At 36.7% G+C, this 21417-nt stretch overlaps 1 pseudogene; it reads left to right on the plus strand.

Annotated features, from left to right (window-relative positions):
• The first annotated feature begins 19674 nt into the window (after positions 1 to 19674).
• Positions 19675 to 20658, plus strand: LOC106826801 (olfactory receptor 9K2-like; annotated as a pseudogene).
• The last annotated feature ends 759 nt before the right edge of the window (positions 20659 to 21417 follow it).

The following is a 21417-nucleotide window of genomic DNA, read 5'->3' on the forward strand; positions in this document are numbered from 1 at the left end:
GGACCATGTTATTCTTACTCTTGTGAGTTGAACATGGGATGCTACTTTGCCCAATTCCACGATACCAGTACAGGTCATAAAATCAATAAATATTCTGAGTGTACGTAAGCTGTTGTCCTAGTGATCTCGGTGAGGACAAAGATTGTTACAATTAGGGACTGGAGAGGGAGAGGAAGGAGAGGGAAGAGATGGGATAAGAGAAAGGCTAGGTATCCTGGGACTGAAAACAATATGGAAGAGGAATCCATTTCAAAGGCACTTAATTATTCTAACTTTGTATAAAAAAACAAAAAACTTTAACCAAAGATTGATTTTCATATTTCTCACTTTTATGGAGTATGGCTTCTAGATTTTTGAAATAGTTTTTTCTTTCTTTATCAAACATTTTAAAATCACCTTTTTATTCACATTGTTTGGCACTGTAGTGATTGGCATCAGTTTCCTCAACTGAATGTCTTGTAGTTGGGTTTATTTTGTGGCAACCTAAATAAATTAACTTTGGATGACTTAAGCAAAAGATAAATAATTAAACATATAAATTTTACTTTGCTCTGGCTGCACATACACAATGGTAAGGCTGGAGAGAGTTAAGTTCCTAGTCAGCATTCCAAGGAGTTAGAAAGTGGAAAACAGACTAAGAACCTCCAAATAAGATTGAAAGTTGTCAAATGCCACACTGTTGGAAATATTTACATCAAGAAATTTTAAGCTCTTTGTTCCTTTGTTGGATAGTCCCAAGACAGGATGTAAATATCTTTAAAAGTCCACAAAATCTGTCGGTATATACTTTTCTTCAGTGTTTGGTCATCTAAAGATTAGTCACTGAAATATTGAAAGGTTTGTTGGAAGGATTTCAATTCACATCTTAGTCAGGAGTATCCAGCCTTCTCTTCATTACAGTGACTCTGTGTGTGAATCAACTTATGTCTAAGAATTGGGAAATGAGCACAGTCTGAATCATGTGGCTCAAGTCAGCTCTCTGTTGACCAGATTTAATGTCAATCTCTGTTTCTCTCTCTCTCTCTTTCTCTCAGAAGAGTGCCTACTTATTTTATTCCTAGACACCTCGTGATTAACCAACCGTAGGTGGAGACTGCTATGCTACATCCATCCTTTTTGACTACTAAGCCAGAGCCGCTACCATCATGTTAACCAAATCTTCCTTGGCTTTCTGTCAGGTGCCACAATTTGAACTTTCCCACACTATTCCCAATGATATAAAAATGGAAGGCCATTATAACTTTAACGTCTCCCACCAACATCCTTAAAAAGAAGTATCACAGCTGCTTTGAAAGTTGCTGGTTGTTCCCTGTTGTCACTGGTGAAGGGAAGATTTTCTGACATCTCAGGGGCACCTAACCAGGGTATATGAGACCAGAACATCTATGGTTAATCCTCCTCAGCGCTACTGTTCTCCTAAAGATATTGAATTTCTTCTTCTAGAGTTTTCCCAAAGTGTTTCTAGTGTCTCAAGCTCCTTTTGAGTGATCCAGTATTAGTTAATGGCTTACATTTATCAACCCTGCAAACTATTAGACTTCTACTTATTTACATGAACTAGCATACTAATTGTCAAATTTCTGGCATGTAAAAATTCTGCCCAATGTTTCCATCCCCCCTCAAGTTAAAGAGCTCTCAAAATTCCCTCACACCAAAGTACTTTGCAGTTTGCCAATATGTATCCAAAAATACTCAAAATTTTAAGTTAATCTTCCACAAATTCTGCATCTGCATTGGAGCAGTATTCCTTTCTCAGCATTTTGGGTCCTGATTCTAATAACTGAGGTCATGGAAATGAAGAGTGGGATGTAGGGGGAATTACAGCTTCCTCTCTCAAGGAAACTGCCTCAGGTAAAGAAGGAGCAGCATCTGAAGGCAGGAAGGGAATAGTTCTGTCATGGGGGTTTGCTTCCTTATGCAAAGGTGGTTGGGGTAGAGTTCCAAAAATGTCAGGATATTTGAAATGTTTAAGGTAATCTTCACACCCAGAAATCCTCAGCCTAATTGTATGAGAGACATTGGAGGAATAAGTCAACGTATTTTGTATTCAGCAAACCAAAAATTCACACTCAGGTTTAGTTTTCTGCTGTTTGATCTCTGCAGCTGTGAAATATGAGATTATCTTGTTATGGTGACAGAAATTCCCTATCTAGAGGTGAGATCTTAAGAATCTGAGCTGAATTTTTGCTTTAAGTTATCAGAAGTACTCATACAATGTTGCAGTCTTTGAATTAATCATGCCATAATTACATCTCATGATGGTGACGGTATGGTCCATCAGGTTCTTGCTGTCAGTGGGCATATGATTCCATTTAAGAGTGTGATAAGTTAATCAGCAGTTTTGTCACAAATTATGTGAACACCTAGGTTCTAACCCCAATATAAAATGGGGTTGCTTTTCTTATATCATACTTTTGGCTAGGTAAACAATTCCCAGACCCTAAGGTTTCCCTGAAGCAGTTACATCCATGCACTCCCTGGTGCCAATTTTGGATATTTGGTTAAGGTTTTTTTGGGTGCAAGTAATAGAAACTGAGTTAAGCAACCTAGGCAAGAAGTTACTTATTAGAAGGGTAAGGGTATTTGGTAACACACAGAATTGATATGGAGGCAGAAGAATCAGATTTAAAATAGGGTAAGACCAAAGATACTGCAGAGAACAAAGAGTAGGACACAGAGGAAAGGTATAGCAGGGACACATCTGAAAAGAATATCACAGGTTGGAAACATGAACTTCAAGTATTATCGTTTTCTGAGTCACTCTGCTAAAACTTCAAATTGCAGTGCGGAAGCATTCTATTGACTTTCCCTTGTTATGGGCCCATCAATTTGCCAAGGGAAGAGAGGACTCCTAAATTGAATCCAGCAGACTGTGTCGAATTGGAAATGGTTAATGCCTTAAAAATAAGTCAGGTGTTATTAAGGAAGGGGAAATAGAAACCAGAGAGCAAAACAGCAATACATAGCCACTATGCAGTTTTTATTTGCACTTTAAATTTCTCAAGGCAACATTTCATGAAAAAAAGACCTAAGGCTTTTAACTTGTCAGTGCTTAGGAGACAATTTATCTGGGTGATGCTTAGATAAGAACAATCTTGTAATCAAAATTTATTATTGTTTGGCTGCTCAGCATCTAAACATCCTCCTCTACTTGGGAAATCTGGCAGTGTACAATTGTTGGTGGGAACCATACTCACACTACTTCTTACACAAATCTGAAGATCGAGATGCTTCTCTCTCTCTTCCTGGAAGCTAGGACATGGATATATGACCAAGAGTCAATCTCATGCTCTTGTTTGGGACATTGAATCTTGAGAGATTGGTGATAAGAAACCATAACAGTTTAAAATGAACACTGATGGTAGCAGTGATGGAATCTAATGAATGACAATCTTGGCACTGTTGCTTGTGGGGGCATTTCATTTTCTGAAATATTGATGATGGTGACATGACCATGATTTCCAATACTGAGCAGCAATGGTGGCAGCATTTTTGGTTGTGAGTCTGGATGTCTAGACTTAACTTAACTCCTATTCATTTTCTGAATCAGATTTTCTACCTTTCTGTAAATTTTATGACCTACCTGATATCATTCAAATAATTTTGTGATTAAATTGGAAGTAAAAGTTAATTGGGTTCTATTAAACAAACAAAAAAACTTTCTTGGAACTAGTTTGGAACATCTTTACCCACATTAAAATTTCTGCTCAGAAAATTTAATATATAATACCTCTGGTGTGTTACATGAGTCAAGATTGTACCAAAACAAAATCCTTTCTTTCAAATGAATTTTTCTTACTGAAGATCTGAAGATTTGTGAAGAGAACCCAACCCTGGGTAGGAATCCAGGATATCTTTTGATTTTTGCTCATGATGTGTATTTTTTTAACAACTGTATTGAAGTATGATTGACATGTAAAAAGCTATACATATTTACAAATCATCTGGATATGATCGTTCCATGTATAATCTCTGAATAATAAATCTCTCTGATAAAATTTTAATACCAACTGATTGTGTTGCTCTGTGGTTTGTCAAATTAGATATAATTACCACAATCTTTTATTGGCCTTAAAAGCTAGGACTAATATTAAATTAATAAATGGATAATCTTTGGTCTTATGTAATCTTTTGCCACATGAGCAGCTTATGAAGAAATTTAATTTGATGAAGAAAAAAATACAAACACAGAGCAGCACTAAGCATAGTTTTACTCTTCTATATACCTTTACATAAAAACAGTTAGCTCTTTGTAAAGCTTCAATAAAGAAAGGAAATTCTTTGTGGCATGCACTCTGTCTTATGTGCAATAAGGTTTATAATTTTTAAAGCCATAGTTATACATCTGTATTTGTATGTGTTTAAAAAATTAGAAAAGAAAGTATAAATTCAGTTTTAAGAAAGCTTACACAATTTTTAAAAAGGATAGCAATTCCAAAAATAAGTCTTTCAGTATAGATTTTTCTCTTAGTAAAATGAAAAGTTCTGTTTCCTGGACTTGATAAGTTTAACTTCTTTTCTCAGCAAGAGATGGCCTCTTGAGAGTCTGTCACTTTCCTTGTGATTTCTGTCATATGCTCTAATCATTCTTAATAGTTCTTACTTTCAATAAACCTAAAATTTAATAATTATTTGCAGCTATGTTTATTTTGAATGCTGTACTCTGATTAATAATGTTGAGTGCAATCTTATCTCGAAATATCTATGACCTATGCTAAAATGTTCGTGTAATGACCGGCCATGTTGGACAATATTTTTGGTGTTGCTTTCCCCAGATTAAGATCCCAAATTCAAAAGAAAAACAAACTTTAAAAGGGGGTTTTCTATTCTAAATATTTCTTGAGTTTTTAAGATGGCTATTCCCTTGTTTTGTAATCCATGATGACATGGCAGTAATGAGTGACAAGTGATGATATAAATAATTAGTTACAATTGTTGTGTTCTCTGTGTTTAATTAGCTTAACACAGTTATACGTGTGGCCTTGTGTTGCAAATCCACAATATGGTTAATTGTCAAATCAATTAAAAGTTCAATCTTCCTAGAATAATTATATACAGGTAAAGAGTGATTAATATAAATATGTTTTATTGATTATATAATACTTATACTCAGTAGATACATAGTCATGTACAAAGATTGATGCAATATTTGTTTTTATTAATTTTTATAAAATTATTACATACATAAAGTACACAAATCACAAATATATAGCACAATAACATTCTTATGCCAGAGGGGATAACTCATGGTAATAATATTCACCACACGAAAACTAGAAGACCTAAACCAAGGTTCACCATCTATTTCAAATATTGGTAATAAATCTAAGAAGATTCCACCCTGATAACTTGTATGTAGATTTCCCAAAGAGGAAGCAGCTATACCTTAAAATATGTGTTTTTCTTCCTTTACGTTTTTTTTTTACTTTTTATTAAGATTATGATAGTTTACAACCTTGTGAAATTTCAGTTGCACATTGTTGTTTGCCAGTCATGGTGTCATGTTGTAGGTGCACCACTTCACACTTTGTGCCCACCCCTCACCCCTCCTTTCCCCTGGTAGCCACTAATCTGTTCTCTTTGTCATACAGAGATTGGAGTCATACAGAGATTGTCTTTCTCTATCTGGCTTATTTCACTTAACATAATTCCCTCAAGGTCAATCCATGTTGTGAATGGGACGATTTTATCCATTTTTATGGCTGAGTAGTATTCCATTGTATAAATATACTACATCTTCTTTATCCAATCAATTGATGGGCACTTAGGTTGCTTCTACGTCTTGGCTATTATAAATAATGCTGCAGTGAACATAGGGGTGCATGGGACTTTTGGAATTGCTGATTTCAAGTTCTTTGGATAGATACCCAGTAGTGGGATGGCTGGGTCATATGGTATTTCTATTTTTAATTTTTTGAGAAATCTCCATACTGCTTTCCATAGTGGCTGCACCAGTTTGCATTCCCACCAGCAGTGTATGAGGGTTCTTTTTTCTCCACAACCTCTCCAACATTTATTACATTTTGTTTTGGTTATTTTTGCCATTCTAACGGGTGTAAGGTGATATCTTAGTGTAGTTTTGATTTGCATTTCCCTGATGATCAGTGATGATGAGCATCATTTCATGTGCTTATTGGCCATTGTATACCTTCTTTGGAGAAATGTCTGTTCATGTCCCCTGCCCATTTTTTGATTGGGTTGTTTGACTTTTTTGTTGTTGACTTGTGTGAGTTCTTTATATAGTATGGAGATTAACCCTTTGTCAGATATATGACTTGCAAATATTTTTTCCCAATTGGTGGGTTGTTTGTTTCAATCCTGTTTTCCCTTGCCTTGAAGAAGTTCTTGAGTCTGATGAAGTCCTATTTATTTATTCTTTCTATTGTTTCCCTTGTCTGAGAAGACATGGTGTCCGAAAAGCTCCTTTTGATACTGATGTCAAAGAGTGTAATGCCTATATTTTCTTCTAGAAGCTTTATGGTTTCAGGTCTTACCTTTAGGTCTTTAATTCATTTTGAGTTTATTTTTGTGAATGGTGAAAAAGAATGGTCAATTTTTATCCTTTTACTTGTGGCTGTCCAGTTTTCCCAGCACCATTTGTTGAAGAGACTTTCTTTTCTCCATTGTAGGCCCTCAGCTCCTTTGTTGAAGATTGGCTGTCCATAGCTGTATGGTTTTATTTCTGGGCTTTCAATTCTGTTCCATTGATCTATGCACCTGTTTTTGTACCAGTACCATGCTGTTTTGATTACTGTAGCTTTGTAGTATGTTTTGAAGTCAGGGATTGTGATGCCTCCAGGCTTGTTCTTTTTTCTCAGGCTTGCTTTAGCAATTCGCGATCTTTTGTTGCCCCATATGAATTTTAGGATTCTTTGTTCTATTTCTGTAAAGAATGTCATTGGGATTCTGATTGGGATGGCATTGAATCTGTAGATTGCTTTAGGTAGTGTGGACATTTTAACTATGTTTATTCTTCCAGTCCATGTGCATGGAATGTCTTTCCATCTCTTTATGTCATCATCAATTTCTTTCAGGAAAGTGTTGTAGTTTTCATTGTATAGGTCTTTCACTTCCTTAGTTAAATTCACCCCAAGGTATTTTATTCTTTTTTGTTGCGATTATGAATGGTATTGTGTTCTTGAGTTCTTTTTCTGTTAGTTCGTTGTTAGAGTATAGAAATGCTACTAATTTATATAAGTTGATTTTATACCTGGCAACTTTGCTGTAGTTGTTGATTATTTCTAATGGTTTTCCAATGGACTGTTTGGGATTTTCTATATATAAGATCATGTCGTCTGCAAACAGCAAGAGTTTCACTTCTTCCCTCCCTATTTGGATTCCTTTTGTTCTTTTCTCTTGCCTAATTGCTCTGGCCAAAACCTCCAGTACTATGTTGAATAAGAGTGGTGATAGAGGCCATCCTTGTCTCGTTCCTGTTCTCAGGAGGATGGCGCTCAGTTTTTGCCCATTGAGCATGATGGTGGCTGTGGGTTTGTCATATATGGCCTTTATTATGTTGAGGTAATTTCCTTCTATCCCCATTTTGTTAAGAGATTTTATCATAAGTGGCTGTTGGATCTTGTCAAATGTTTTCTCTGCATCTATTGAGATGATCATGTGGTTTTTATTCTTCGATTGTTAATGTGGTGTATCACATTGATTGACTTGTGGATGTTGAACCATCCCCGTGTCCCTGGTATAAATCTCACTTGATCATGGTGTATGATCTTTTTAATGTATTGCTGTATTGGGTTTGCCAGAATTTTGTTGAGGATTTTGGCATCTATGTTCATCAGTGATATTGGCCTGTAGTTTTCCTTCTTTGTGTTGTCCTTGTATGGCTTTGGGATCAGAGTGAGGTTGGCTTCATAGAATGTGTTAGGGAGTTCTCCATCTTCCTCAATTTTCTGGAATAGTTTGAGAAGGATAGGTATTAAATCTTCTTTGAATGTTTGGTAGAATTCTCCAGAGAAGCCCTCTGGTCCTGGACTTTTATTTTTGGGGAGGTTTTTGATTACTGTTTCAATTTCTTTACTTGTGATTGGTCTATTCAGATTCTCTATTTCTCCCTGATTCAGTTTTGGGAAGTTGTAAGAGTCCAAGAATTTATCCATTTCTTCTAAGTTGTCCAATTTGTAAGCATATAGTTTTTCATAGTATTCTCTTATAATCTTTTGTATTTCTGTGGTATCCATTGTGATTTCTCCTCTTTCATTTATAATTTTATTTATTTGAGTCTTCTCTCTTTTTTTCTTAGTGAGCCTGGCTTTCGGTTTGTCAATTTTGTTTATTTTATCAAAGAACCAACTCTTTGTTTCATTGATCCTTTCTACTGTCTTTTTTGTTTCACTTTCATTTATTTCTGCTCTAATTTTTTTATTTCCCTCCTTCTACTAACTTTGGGTTTGTTTGTTCTTCTTTTTCTAATTCTGTTAGGTGTCATTTGAGATTGCTTATCTGAGATTTTTCTTGTTTATTGAGGTTAACCTGTATTGCAACGAATTTCCCTCTTAGGACCCCTTTTGCTGCATCCCAAATGATTGGTATGGTGTCTTTTCATTTTCATTTGTCTCCAGATAATATTTGATTTTTCCTTTAATTTCTTCAATGGTCTGTTGGTTGTTCAGTAGCATGTTGTTTGATCTCCACATCTTTGCCCCTTTCCCAACTTTATTCTTGTAGTTTATTTCTAGTTTCATAGCATTATGTTCAGAAAAGATGCTTGATATAATTTCAACCCTCTTGAATTTGTTGAGGCTTGCTTTGTTTCCCAAGATATGGTCTATCCTTGAGAATGTTCCAAGCACTCTTGAGAAGAATGTGCAACCTGCTGTTTTTAGATGGAGTGCTCTATACATATCTATTAAGTCCATCTGGTCTAGTTTTTCATTTAATTCTACAATTTCCTTGTTTACTTTCTGTTTGGATGATCTATCCATTGATGTTAGTGGGTGTTGAGGTCCCCTACTATTATTGTGTTGTTGTTGATATCTCCTTTTAGTTTTCTTAATAGTTGCTTTATGTACTTTGGTGCTCCTCTGTTGGGTGCGTATGTATTTATAAGTGTTATGTCTTGTTGGTGGAGTTTCCCTTTTATCATTATAAACTGCCCCTCTTTGTCTCTCTTTATCTGTTTTGCTTTGAAGTCTACTTTGTCTGATATAAGAATGGTGACACCTGCTTTCTTATGTTCGTTATTAGCTTGGAGTATCGTCTTCCATCCGTTTACTCTGAGTCTGTGTTTGTCTTTTGGGCTGAGGTGTATTTCCTGGAGGCAGCATATTGTTGGGTCTTATTCTTTAATCCATCCTGCCACTCTGTGTCTTTTGATGGGGAGTTCAATCCATTTACATTTAGAGTGATTATTGAAATGTGGGGGCCTAAAGCTGCCATTTTATTGCTTGTTTTCTGGTTCTCCTGCACTTCCTTTGTTTCTCGTCCCATGATTTTTGGACTACCAATTCAGGTAGGTAGTTTTCTATATTGGCTTTCTTCTCATTTGTAATTTGTGTCTTTATTCTTGTTATTTGTTTAGTGATTACCATGTGGTTTGTATAAAATACCTCATAGATGAGATACTCCATTTTCTGATAGCCTCTTATTTCCTTAGATTCCGTCCCTTTCCTCTTCCCCTTCTAGGTTGTTATTGTCAGATCCTTTTTCCCCCTTCCTTCTTGTGTTGTGAGTTTGTGGTTAAAATGACAAGATTATATTTATTCTTGGTGTTTCCCTTCCTTTTATCTTTATTGTTATCCTTAGCATTTGCTAACCTGTTATGATGGAGAGCTGCAACTTTCTGATTTTGTCTTTCTACTTATCTCCTTTGCTCTGGGTTTTGTAACCCCTTTCCTTTTTTTGTTTTCAGGTATGAGCGTCTTCCTGAGCATTTCTTGTGGGGGTTGGGGTCTTGTGGTGATGAACTCCCTTAACTTTTGTTTATCTGGAAAAATTTTTATTTCTCATCATACTTGAAGGATATTTTCACTGGATAAAGTATTCTTGGTTGCGAGTTTTTTTCCTTCAGAGTTTTGAATATATCATTCCACTCTCTTCTAGCCTGTAAGGTAGATGCTGAGAAATCTGCTGACAGCCTGATGGGGGTTCCTTTGTAGGTTATTTTCTTCTGCCTTACTGGCCTTAATATTTTCTCTTTGTCATTGACTTTTGCAAGTTTCACTACTATATGCCTTGGAGTTGGTCTTTTTACATTGATAAAGTTTGGAGATCTATTAGCTTCTGTCACATGGAGTTCCATCTCTTCCCCTGGTTTGGGAAGTTCTCGGCCAAGATTTCTTTGAACAGGTTTTCTGCCTTCTCCTTCTCTTCTGCCTCTTGGATACCTATAATCGTTATGTTGCATTTCCTAATTGAGTCGGATATTTCTTGGAGAGTTTCTTCATTTCTTTTTAGTCTTAGTTCTCTCTCTTCCTCTATCTGAAGCATTTCTATATTCCTATCCTCCAAATTGCTAATTCCGTCTTCTGTATTATTGACCCTACTATTCAGAGTCCAGATTTTTCATAATCTCCTCCATTGTGTTCTTCATCTCCAACATTTCTGATTGGTTCTTCTCTATAGTATCAAGCTCTTTTGTGACATAGCTCCTGAACTTCTTGAGTTGTCTTATCTGTATGGTCTTTTAACTCATTGAGTTTTTAAATGATGGCTATTTTGAATTCATTGCTATTTAGGTTATAGATTTCAGTGTCTTCTGGAGTGTTTTTGGGTACTTGTCATTTTCCTTCTGTTCTGGAGATTTAATATATTTTTTCATACTACTAGGTGGCATGGATTTGTACTTCCGCATAGAGACAGAGTTTGGTTACTACTTCCACTTGCTTTTACTGGTGGGGGAGGGGGCAGCAGATGTGTAATCTGCACTGATTGGGATTGCTGTCAGCTCTTCCTGACCGAGCCTGGGCCCCTCCTCATGATTGCAGTGGCCCTGTGGGGTCTCCCATCAGCTGTTTCCACAGTCACACCACCAATGCATGCACACACCTGCCTTCAGTGCTGTGGTGATGCTATGAGCGAGTCAGCCAGTAGAGAGTCACTTGCAGGTACTAGGCTGTCTGGGGGTCAGAGACTTTTCACCTATCTCCACCTCCTCCTGGGGGGAAGTCTGTCCACCTTCCGATGTATAGCAGCACAGGTCATTCAGGTGTCCTGAGGTGCTAAGTGGATATCCTTTTTTGACTGTTGAATGTCCAATTAGTTGTAGCTTGAGGGAGGAGAGACAAAGAAAACTGGTCACTCCACCATGTTCCTGATGTCACTCTACATTTTTATTTTCATTTTATATTTACAATGTATATTTTCTTCATTTAGTTTTTAATTAATTTTTTTATTTCATTGGCTATAATCCTCTGCTAAAATGAAGACTAGAAGCATTAGTAGTGGGTATCCTTGTCTTATTCCTTATTTTAGATAGAAGTCTTCCAATGGGTTCTCATTAAAAATATATTTATAGAAGTTTTTCTTTAATTCTTTTTTCTGTCTACTTTAGTTTAACTTTTTCTTTTTTTTCGTGAGGAACAATTGGCCCTGAGCTAACATTTGTCACCAATCTTCCTCTTTTTGCTTGATGGAGGTTGTCACTGAGCTGATATCTGTGTCAGTCTTCATCTATTCTGTATGTGGGATGCTGCCACAGCATGACTTGATGGGCAGTGTGTATGTCTGTGCCTGGGACCTGAACCTGCTAACACTGGGTTGCAGAACGAGGCTGCATGATGTCATTATGCCTTTGTGCCACTGGTTGGCCCCCAGTTTAACTGTTCAATAACATAAATGAGTGTTGAATTTAATCAAATGTTTTCCCTTGCCTATTGAGAATATGTTTTTTTCTTTAATGTATTAATGTAATGATGCCATTTACTAATATTCTACTAGTAGAAGATTTTTTGCATTCTTGTGATAAGTGCAATTTGGTAATGAGGTATTATTTCTTTCAGATTTGTTTAGATATAGTTGACATATAACATTGTGTAATCTTAGAGTGTTCATGTTGATTTAATACACATATATTACCATATGATTACCACTATAGCATTAGCTAGCACCTCCATCTATCATATAATTTTCAAATTTTCAATTCCTTTTTTTCTTTGCTGTGAAAGGTTTTCTCTGAGCTAATATGTTGCCAATCTTCCTTTTTTTTTTCTCCCCAAAGCCCCAGTATATAGTTGTACAGTCTAGTTTTAAGTCCTTCATAGTTCTTCTATGTGAGCCACCACCACAGCATGGCTACTGACAGATGAGTGGTGTGGTTTTGTGCTCGGGAACCAAACCTGGGCCCACTAAGCAGAACATGTCGAACTTTCACTGCTAGGCCATGAGGACTGGCTCTGAATTCTTTTTTGCCTTGAGAACATTCAAGTTTTACTCTCTTAGCAACTTTCAAGTATTTAATACAGTATTATGAACTGTAATCACAGTGCTGTTCATTAGATCCCCAGACTTAATCATCTTCTAACCAGGAGTTTGTACTCTTTGACCAACATTTTTTATATACTACTGTTCATTTTTTTTTGGCTATTACTTTACTAGGTTTCTTTGTATCTATATTAGTGACTGATATTGGCTACAATTTTTCAATTGTTGAGGCAATCTATAATGCTTCTTAGTGTGTGTGTGGCCATGACGCACTCAGGTTTACCTGGTTCCATAAAGTGTTGGTGTTCTTCATCTGGTTCAAGTTTGAGAATAAGGACCATTGCCCCTTGAAACTCATAAACAAGAATACCCAGTGGCGGGGCTGGCTCCGTGGCCGGGTGGTTAAGTTTCCGTGCTCTGCTGCGGTGGCCCAGGGTTCGGATCCTGGTGCGGACATGGCACCGCTTGTCAGGCCACGTTGAGGCGGCGTCCCACATCCCACAACTAGGAGGACATGCTACTAGGATATGCAACTGTGTACAGGGGGGTTTGGGGAGATAAAGCAGAAAAAAAAAAAGATTGGCAATAGTTGTTAGTCCAGGTGCCAATCTTTAAGAAAAAATAAAAAAAATAAAAAAAATAAAGAATACCCAGTGGCTCTCTGAATCCTTGTGGAAATCAGATATTCTGTGGAAACTGGCCAATTCTGATTGGAAAATCACAGTGCTGGCTGCTAAGGATTTAGAGAAAAGCAAGTTTTATGCAAGTTCTCCTTTTGAGAAACAGCTTTTATCTTGGGCCCTGAAGGAGACTCTACTCTTTATTATGGAGAAGAAGTGACAAATACCCTGAATAGTAGTATATAACCCATCAACCATTGCAGTTGGGTTTACAGAGAAGTGTCATGAAGTGAAATTTGTATATATGATGTCTGACTTGAATGTATTTTAAGGTCAAAAGTAATTTTTGGGCAAGTGGCTCATATTCCCAGTGTACCTGCTCCTGCTGCATTGCCACCTTTCTTTCAGCCTACATTTATGATCATGTGGGACATTTTGTATTCAGAATTTGTGGGGAAAATATAAATTAAGCCAGGTTTATAGATGGTGCTGCATATAAAAGAGGGTGAGCTGGAAATGGACTACTGCAGCATACTAGTCCAACTCAATGTTGTTCTCTAAAGGGCACTGGTAAGGAAAATATTCTTAAAGGACATAATTTCAAGCTGCATACCTTGTTGTTTTATTTCCTGGAATCTGGTCTGGTACAGTTACACTGACTTAGGGGTGGTGGCCTAATGGTTTAGCTGGATAACCAGGAACTTGAAAGCAACAAGACTGAAGGATTATTGACATGGTGGTCTGTTTTTAGATGGACCTCCCTGAATGTGAAAATGTATTGAGAATATTAATTTCCCACATAAATTCTCAGTAAATTACATCAGATGTGGAGGAGGTTCTCAGTAACCTGGTGAAGACAATGATCCACTATTTTCCAGCCTCTTTTCCATCCACTTCATTGCTCATTCAATGGGTTCTCATCAATAATATAGCTATAGTAGAAGAGAGAGAACTCAACACAGTGGATTGCTCAAGATAAGCTGACCTGGAAACTGCCAATCCTACATGTCCAATTTTCTGACGATAGTCATCAAAAAGATGTAGAAACAACCTAAATGTCCATTCACAGATGGATGAATAAATAAAATGTGGTATATACATACCATGGAATATTATTCATCCTTAAAAAGGAAGGAAATTCTGATATATGACAACATAGATGAATCAAAGCCAGTCGTGGAAGGACAAAGCCAGCCTTGGAAGGACAAATACTGTAAGATTTCATTTATGTAAGATATCTAATATAGCGAAACTCATAGAAGCAGAGAGTAGAATGGTGGTTGCCAAGCACTCTGGGAGAGAGAAATGGAGAGTTGCTGTTCAACATGTTTCAACTTATTTAAGTTATGCAAGATGAACAAGCTCTAGAGATCTGCTGTATAACATTTTGCCTATAGCTAAGAATACTGTACTGCACACTTAAAATATGTTAAAAGGGTAGATCTCATGTTAAATATTATTACTACAATTAAAAAATGTCCCTTATAATTATATAATAACCTGGGGCTACCAGCCACTCATCATGTTCCAGGCTAACTACATTGGTGTTTTTCTATCAAGGAGGAGTAGCAATTTGGCACTCCTCTAGATATCGTTTTGGACTTCCTGCTCAAATTGCTTCTGTTAATACCAACCTATCAAGACTCAACAAATTCCTTATTCATTATTATCCTGTATTGCACTAGTGCTTTGGCTTCAAGGCACTCATTTTACAAGAAGAGAAGTAAGGTGATGCGCTCATACCCATGGGAGTCAATGGAATCATCATGCACCTGGTCAAACAGAATTAGTTGAATTTATGGAATGTTGGAAACACTTACTAAAGACTCAGTTATTGGACCAACTGGCTGTCAGCACTTTACAAAGTTGAGTTACTGTAATCCAGGATACGTTCTGTGCTCTGCATTAGCAAGCAATATATTGGTTTTATTATATGAAATATACATGAAATAAGGCTATTTCTTTCATAATTAGACTATACGTCCAAATACAAGGGGTCAAAGAGGGAATGTCAACCAGCACTATAAAACCTACTAACCCATTTAACCCACTCTAAACTTTTTTTCTTGCTGCTCCTATGACATTGGACTTTGCTGAATTAGTTTACTTACTACCCAACAGAGGGATAATTGTACTAGGGGACACAACAATTGCTAAAATGAGCTCTAAGTTTTGAGACTACCTTCTGGACATTGATTTTACTTAACCAGCAGGTAAACAGAATGCTTTGTATTCTTTTGGGTAACTGATACTGATTAGCAAAAGATATTAATAGAAAGGAGACAAGGAGGAGTCTAGTGGTAACCCAGGGAATTTTACAGCATGCCCCCTACGACTGCCATGTCTGATGATAAATATTAACGAACAACTAACCACAGCAATTCAACGTGGCCAGACCAGAAGGGCTCAGATCCTTCATCAGTGAAAGTTTGTGTTACCCTACCAGGTGAACAACTTCCAAACATTGAGCTTATTTTTGAGACCAAAGGGAATGTGGAGTGAATATCAAATATTGCCTTTGACCAGCTGTATACTTGAGGACTTTATGAGCCACCATTATTTTCTTCTTTTTCCCCCTTTCCTTTTTCTTACTATATTACATAAAATCCACTTATGGCAGTTAGTTTAATGATGTAATTTTTATCAAATACAAATTGAGGTGTTTTTGACTGATAAATAGCAGTTTCAAGATTTAATTTTGGTACATACAGTGACTGGTGAAGAATTATTAACTTAATGCATGACACTTGGATAAACAACTTTCAGACAATTAAAGTTACAAAGTGAACCTAACTTTAGATCCAGTCAATCATTATTTACTTCTACTTAATGAACTAGAGGGTACTTGCTGGGTTTTGCCCCATATTGTGGTCATGCTGTTCTACTCATTCTTATCGATTATTATTGACAAAATATAGCCAAAGAATAAATATGGACAGTTTTGGGGGAAAATGAAATGAACTGTATGACCAGGAACAAAAATTTCCTAATAACTTATATTATGAAGGATATTTATTTACATAACTGTTTCTATTTGCCTATCAAAAACTTCGTTGTCATGGAAATTGAAATGCTTCTTTTTCACTGGAGAAATCAAGATTGAAACATCCTTTTGGTCACTCCAAAAGGATTCACACAGCAGGGAAAGAAAAAACTCTTATACGTATTTTGACTCTTATTAGGCACTTTTTTCCCTTTTTCCCCTTTATTTTCTCCTTTTTTATGTGGAGCCTCTGTGGGCCTTCACGGACTTTGGCTCTGGATCCTAGATCTCTTAATACGTGACATTCTTCCTTCTCTCCCAGGAGGACTGTCTCCCAGAAGATGAGGGAAACCTCAATGCTGCAATTATTTGAAAAATTTACTGTTATGCCAAAACCAAAACCATTATGGATAACTGCTGCTGATATTTTGGCAAGTTATCAGGGATTTCATATGGCTCATGACCTCTGCTCACATATCCAAGACAATCTACTTTCTCTCCTTAAAATTATTCAAGCATCCAAGAGTGCAGGAAAGAGACTCTCCTGCAGACTGATTCCTTAGGTTCACTTGGCATAACCTTAGAATATGATTTCTGCGATTATTTCGGTTTTAGTAGAGCATCATTTAGAAAATTCACTTTGTCTCTTTTCTACAAAGGACCATAGCATGTTTTACGTAATCAGCTACTAAAGGAAAGGACAGTTGTTTAACTAGAACAATAAAGAAAATAAGTCATATTTCTCTATGAGAAGAGTCTAAAACTGGGATAGTGAACGTGCATTTAGAAATTTTGAGGGGAGAAGGGTCAATTTTGTCTTGACATAATGATTCTTCAGTACTTGTAACATAGCCTTTAATTACCTTTATGTTTACTCTTTCTAGAATTAAAACAATAGCAAAAGGAAAACATTGAATTCTCCTGCTTCATTTTTTAACAGAATCTGACAAATTCCCAAACAATACAAGGTAACAGTAAATTTTAAGCACATGAGTTTTTGACTAAGTCACAAACTGATTGCTTGTTTCTTGAGTTCTCTGAGAAAAAAATCTCTTTTCCAAGTATAAATGTCTTCAGTCATAAACATTATCATTAGAATGATTTTGAGAGGAATAAATCTCACAAATTAAAACAACCTGTGCCTTGGCTCCTAGGTGGGATTAAAGGAATTTAAATAAAATATACTATTTTTCAAAAAATATTGCAGGCTATTTCAGGCTCTCTTTTCACTGCTTAAATATCTTACATCCACCCAGACTCCAAGAATAATCTATTTGAAATCTTCCTCCTTTACAATACAATTATTTGCATATTTAATCTATGATAGAGCTGGAGACTAACAAAGATATAAAAATAACACACCATGCCATTTTCCTAATAGTCATCTTTTTCTCAGGCAAAATATTACATTATCTTAGATTTCTTTATTCTTTATGAACTTTTACAGTTTCTCTGATTCCTTCTCTCAACTTAGAATGGTTTATCAAAAAGCCCTATATATATTATTAAATTTTATCTAATTAGCACTGATTATTTTGGTGTGCATTGTGGGATTGAGCACAGAAAGATATAATAAAAATAATGCTGCTAATATTTATTGAGTGCTTACTTTGTCACAAATGATGCTAAGTGATTTGCATGCATTATCTCATTGTCTACCTCCAAGAGAACTTTGAGGGCTACCTTACTGTTATCCTTCCTTTACATGAGGAAGCAGTGGTTTAGTAACTTGGCAAAAGTTATGTCAGTAACTTAAGTAACATAAGTAAGAGATACAAATGATATAAGTAAATCACAGAGGTATCTTGTCCAAGGTCCCAGTTAGAAAATGAGAGAAGCAGCACTGGAACTTGTCTATTGAAACCTAAACCCATGCTAACCACTGCAGTGTTACAGTCTTCAAGTTTTCTCTGACTATGCATGCTCAATTATCATTCAACTTTTTTTTTTTTTTTGAGAAAGATTAGCCCTGAGCTAACATCTGCCGCCAATCCTCCTTTTTTTGCTGAGGAAGACTGGCCCTGAGCTAACATCCCATACCCATCTTCCTCTACATTACATGTGGGACACCTGCCACAGCATGGCTTGCCAAGTGGTATGCAAGTCCACACCTGAGATCTGAACCAGGGAACCCTGGGCCGCTGAAGCGGAATGTGTGAACCCAACCACTGAGCCAGTGGGCTGGCCCCTCAAATTTTATCTATATAATAAATATATATTGAATAATTGTCATATGCCAGACACAGAAAATTATGCTGAAAATATATAGAGGACGAGTTGAAGTTTTGATCTTCAGGAAGTTATTGTCAAGTGAGGAATTATTAATATTTAATATGAATATTAAAATTTGGTGATAATAGCTACTATCCTTGGGAGCATGATGTATGCAGAGAGATGTTTTGACCCAGGTTGAAGAATTGGGGAATTTATGTTGAAGATAAGATACTTACCTTATCTTCACTTATTGAAGATAAGACACAACTGAACTCTGAAGTGTGAGTAGAAGTAAGTCAGGTAAAGTAACAGGAAGGGCTCCTTATCAAAGGTGGTATCAGGCAGTGATCAGGTGCATGGATTCTGGAGCCACATTTCCTGGCTTCAAATTCTGATTCTGACCCTCATAGGTGGCTTTCAACAAACTTCATTTGTCTGTACCTGTTTCCTTATCTGTAAACTGGGGAATATTATAAAACTTCCCTCATATTATTGTTATATGGATTAAATGAGCTACTGTGAAAGCACTGAGAAAAGTGTCTGGCATATAAAAAGTGCCACATAAATGTTTGCTATTATTATTAATTATTTTCCAGGCCAAATAGTGCATGTAAAGCCCTGAGGGGAGAGAAAGAGTGACCATATTGTTAATACAAGGAGTTCAATACCCTAGCTGAGCTGTCTAGTAAATGAATTAATGATGACTATGAAGGTTATCTCCATGGTAAATAAGAATGCAGGCAGCAATTCCTTCATATGTATCTTGTGTTCAGCATCTGTTTCTAAAATCATTCTTCTGTCTAGACTACCTGTAGGCCTCTTCTTAAAAAACTCTGAGCTGTGTGGGCTGAGAAAATGAGGGAAATTATCTTTATGAAAGGACTTTGGAGGCCCATCTGGGACAGAAATCCTAGCATGTGAGTGCTAATGACTTTTATGTTTGGTAGTGCAAAACTTTTCTCTTCGTGAGTGCATAACTTGTATCAGAATCTGAAGTTTCCATCACCCACAAAAAGTAATTTCACTTCTTAAGTAGTTTTTAAATTTAGTCATTTTCTTTATATCTGCCAGCATGCTAAATTAAGTGCTCAAAGTTTTCCCAAATTAGACTACGAAAGCCTCCCTTATGTCCAAACCCCAACATCAAAATTGCTCCCCAAATATTGTTTAAGTTATTTGTGCTTTCTTCCAATCACTGCTTCATGACATTGAATTTAGTGCACAAATCATCAGTTGGAAATGTATACAGAAGCGATACTTGCAAATGTGACAGGCATTTGGGTGGAAAGGCATTGCATTATACTCAGAGGAAAAAGATCTAATTCCAACACTTGTATGAATTAGGGCATAAAACGACCTGTTGATTCACCATCAGTTGGAGTTGGCTTAATAAGTCACAATAATTTATGAGTTTAAAGTAAATAATGATTACAGAATAGCTTTCTAAATCCTAATATTCTAAGAGATTATTTGTAGGTAGGATCGAAGCTAAGAGTTCATTTATTTGCCTTGTGCCTCTCAGCAGGTTTCTGCCATGGGTGACAGGGGAACAAGCAATCACTCAGAAGTGACTGACTTCATTCTTCTGGCTTTGGGGTCCACTCCAAGCTTTAAATTCTCCTCTTTCTGCTTATATATGCCATGGTCCTTCTAGGGAATGTTGGGATAATGGCCCTTACAATGACTGATCCCCGGCTGAACGCACCAGTGTATTTCTTCCTAGGCAACCTCCCCTTTATTGATCTCTTCTATTCGTCTGTTGTTGCACCCAAGGTTGTGGTCAACCTCTGGTCTGAGAGCAAGTCCATCTCCTTCTCAGGCTGTGCGACCCAGCTCTTCCTCTTTGTCCTCTTCATTGTGACTGAGGCATTTTCCTGGCAGCCATGGCTTCTGACCACTTCATTGCCTTCTGCAACCCACTCCTCTACTCTGTACAGATGTCAACACGTCTCTGCACTCAGTTGGGGGCTGTTTCTTATTTCTGTGGCTGCATCAGCTCAGTTCTTCAGACCAGCATGACATTTACTTTACGTTTTTGTGCTTCTCGGGCTGTAGACCCCTTTCACTGTGATACTCACCCACTTTAGAGACTATCTTTCTCTGACCTCTTTATCTATAAAATGGGCATTTTTTTCCTTATCCAGCACCATTATCTTGCCTACCATCATAGTTATTATTGTTTCTTACTTGTGTATTGTGTTCACAGTTCCAAAGATGTGCTTCACTGAGGGATGTAAGAAGGCATTCTCCACTTGCAGCTCTCACCGCGGAGTCTGCGTGTGCTGTATGGAGCTGTCTTTTTTACGTATCTCACTCCTGACAGATTTCCTGAGCTCAGTAAGGTGGCCTCCTTATGTTACACCTTAGTCACTCCCATGTTGAATCCTTTGATTTACTCTCTGAGAAACAAAGATGTCAAAGAAGCTCTAAAAAACCCTTCTGGATAAGAAAAATAGTATTCTTTGATTATTATTTCTCTTCCAGCTAAGGAGTTGTGGCTGTTTATTTCATACTCCTTGAGGCCATTAATGAAAATTATTCTCCTGGGCCTCATAAAAACATTATCAGAAGCTTTTTCAAGGTGATGTATTCTTCCCATACATTACTTTTTTTCCTTCTGACACATTGTTAATCCTGAACATCCTGGATATTGCATACATCCTGGACATTAGAGACATATTTTTCAAGAGGAACTCTCCCTTTAATCTCAAATAACATTTTGTTTCTCAGAATTTATTTCTATTTATTCTCAAAGTATACTGCTGAACGTTATTTTTGTATTTTATTATTGTTTCCAAACAATGTTTTGTCTGGTTTTTGTCTTTTGAATTGCTCTTCCCCTTATGTGTAATCACTGATAAATTACAATAATGCCCAACTTATTTATTTATTTTCAAATTTTTTATTGCAGTAACATTGGTGTATAACATTATATAAATTTCAGGTGTACATCATTATATTTCAATTTCTATGTAGATTACAACATGCTCAGCACCCAGAGACTAATTACAATCCGTCCCCACACACATGTGCCTAGTCACCCCTTTCGCCCTCTTTCCTCCCCCCGTCCTCTGGTAACCACCAATCCAATATCTGTTTCTATGCGTTTGTTTGTCATTGTTTTTATCTTCTGCTTATGAGTGAGATCATGCAGTATTTGACTTTCTCCCTCTGACTGATTTCACTTAGCGTAATACTCTCAAGTTCCATCCATGTTGTCTCAAA

Source organism: Equus asinus, chromosome 22 (genome assembly GCF_041296235.1).
Source record: "Equus asinus isolate D_3611 breed Donkey chromosome 22, EquAss-T2T_v2, whole genome shotgun sequence".
Lineage (NCBI taxonomy): Eukaryota > Metazoa > Chordata > Mammalia > Perissodactyla > Equidae > Equus > Equus asinus.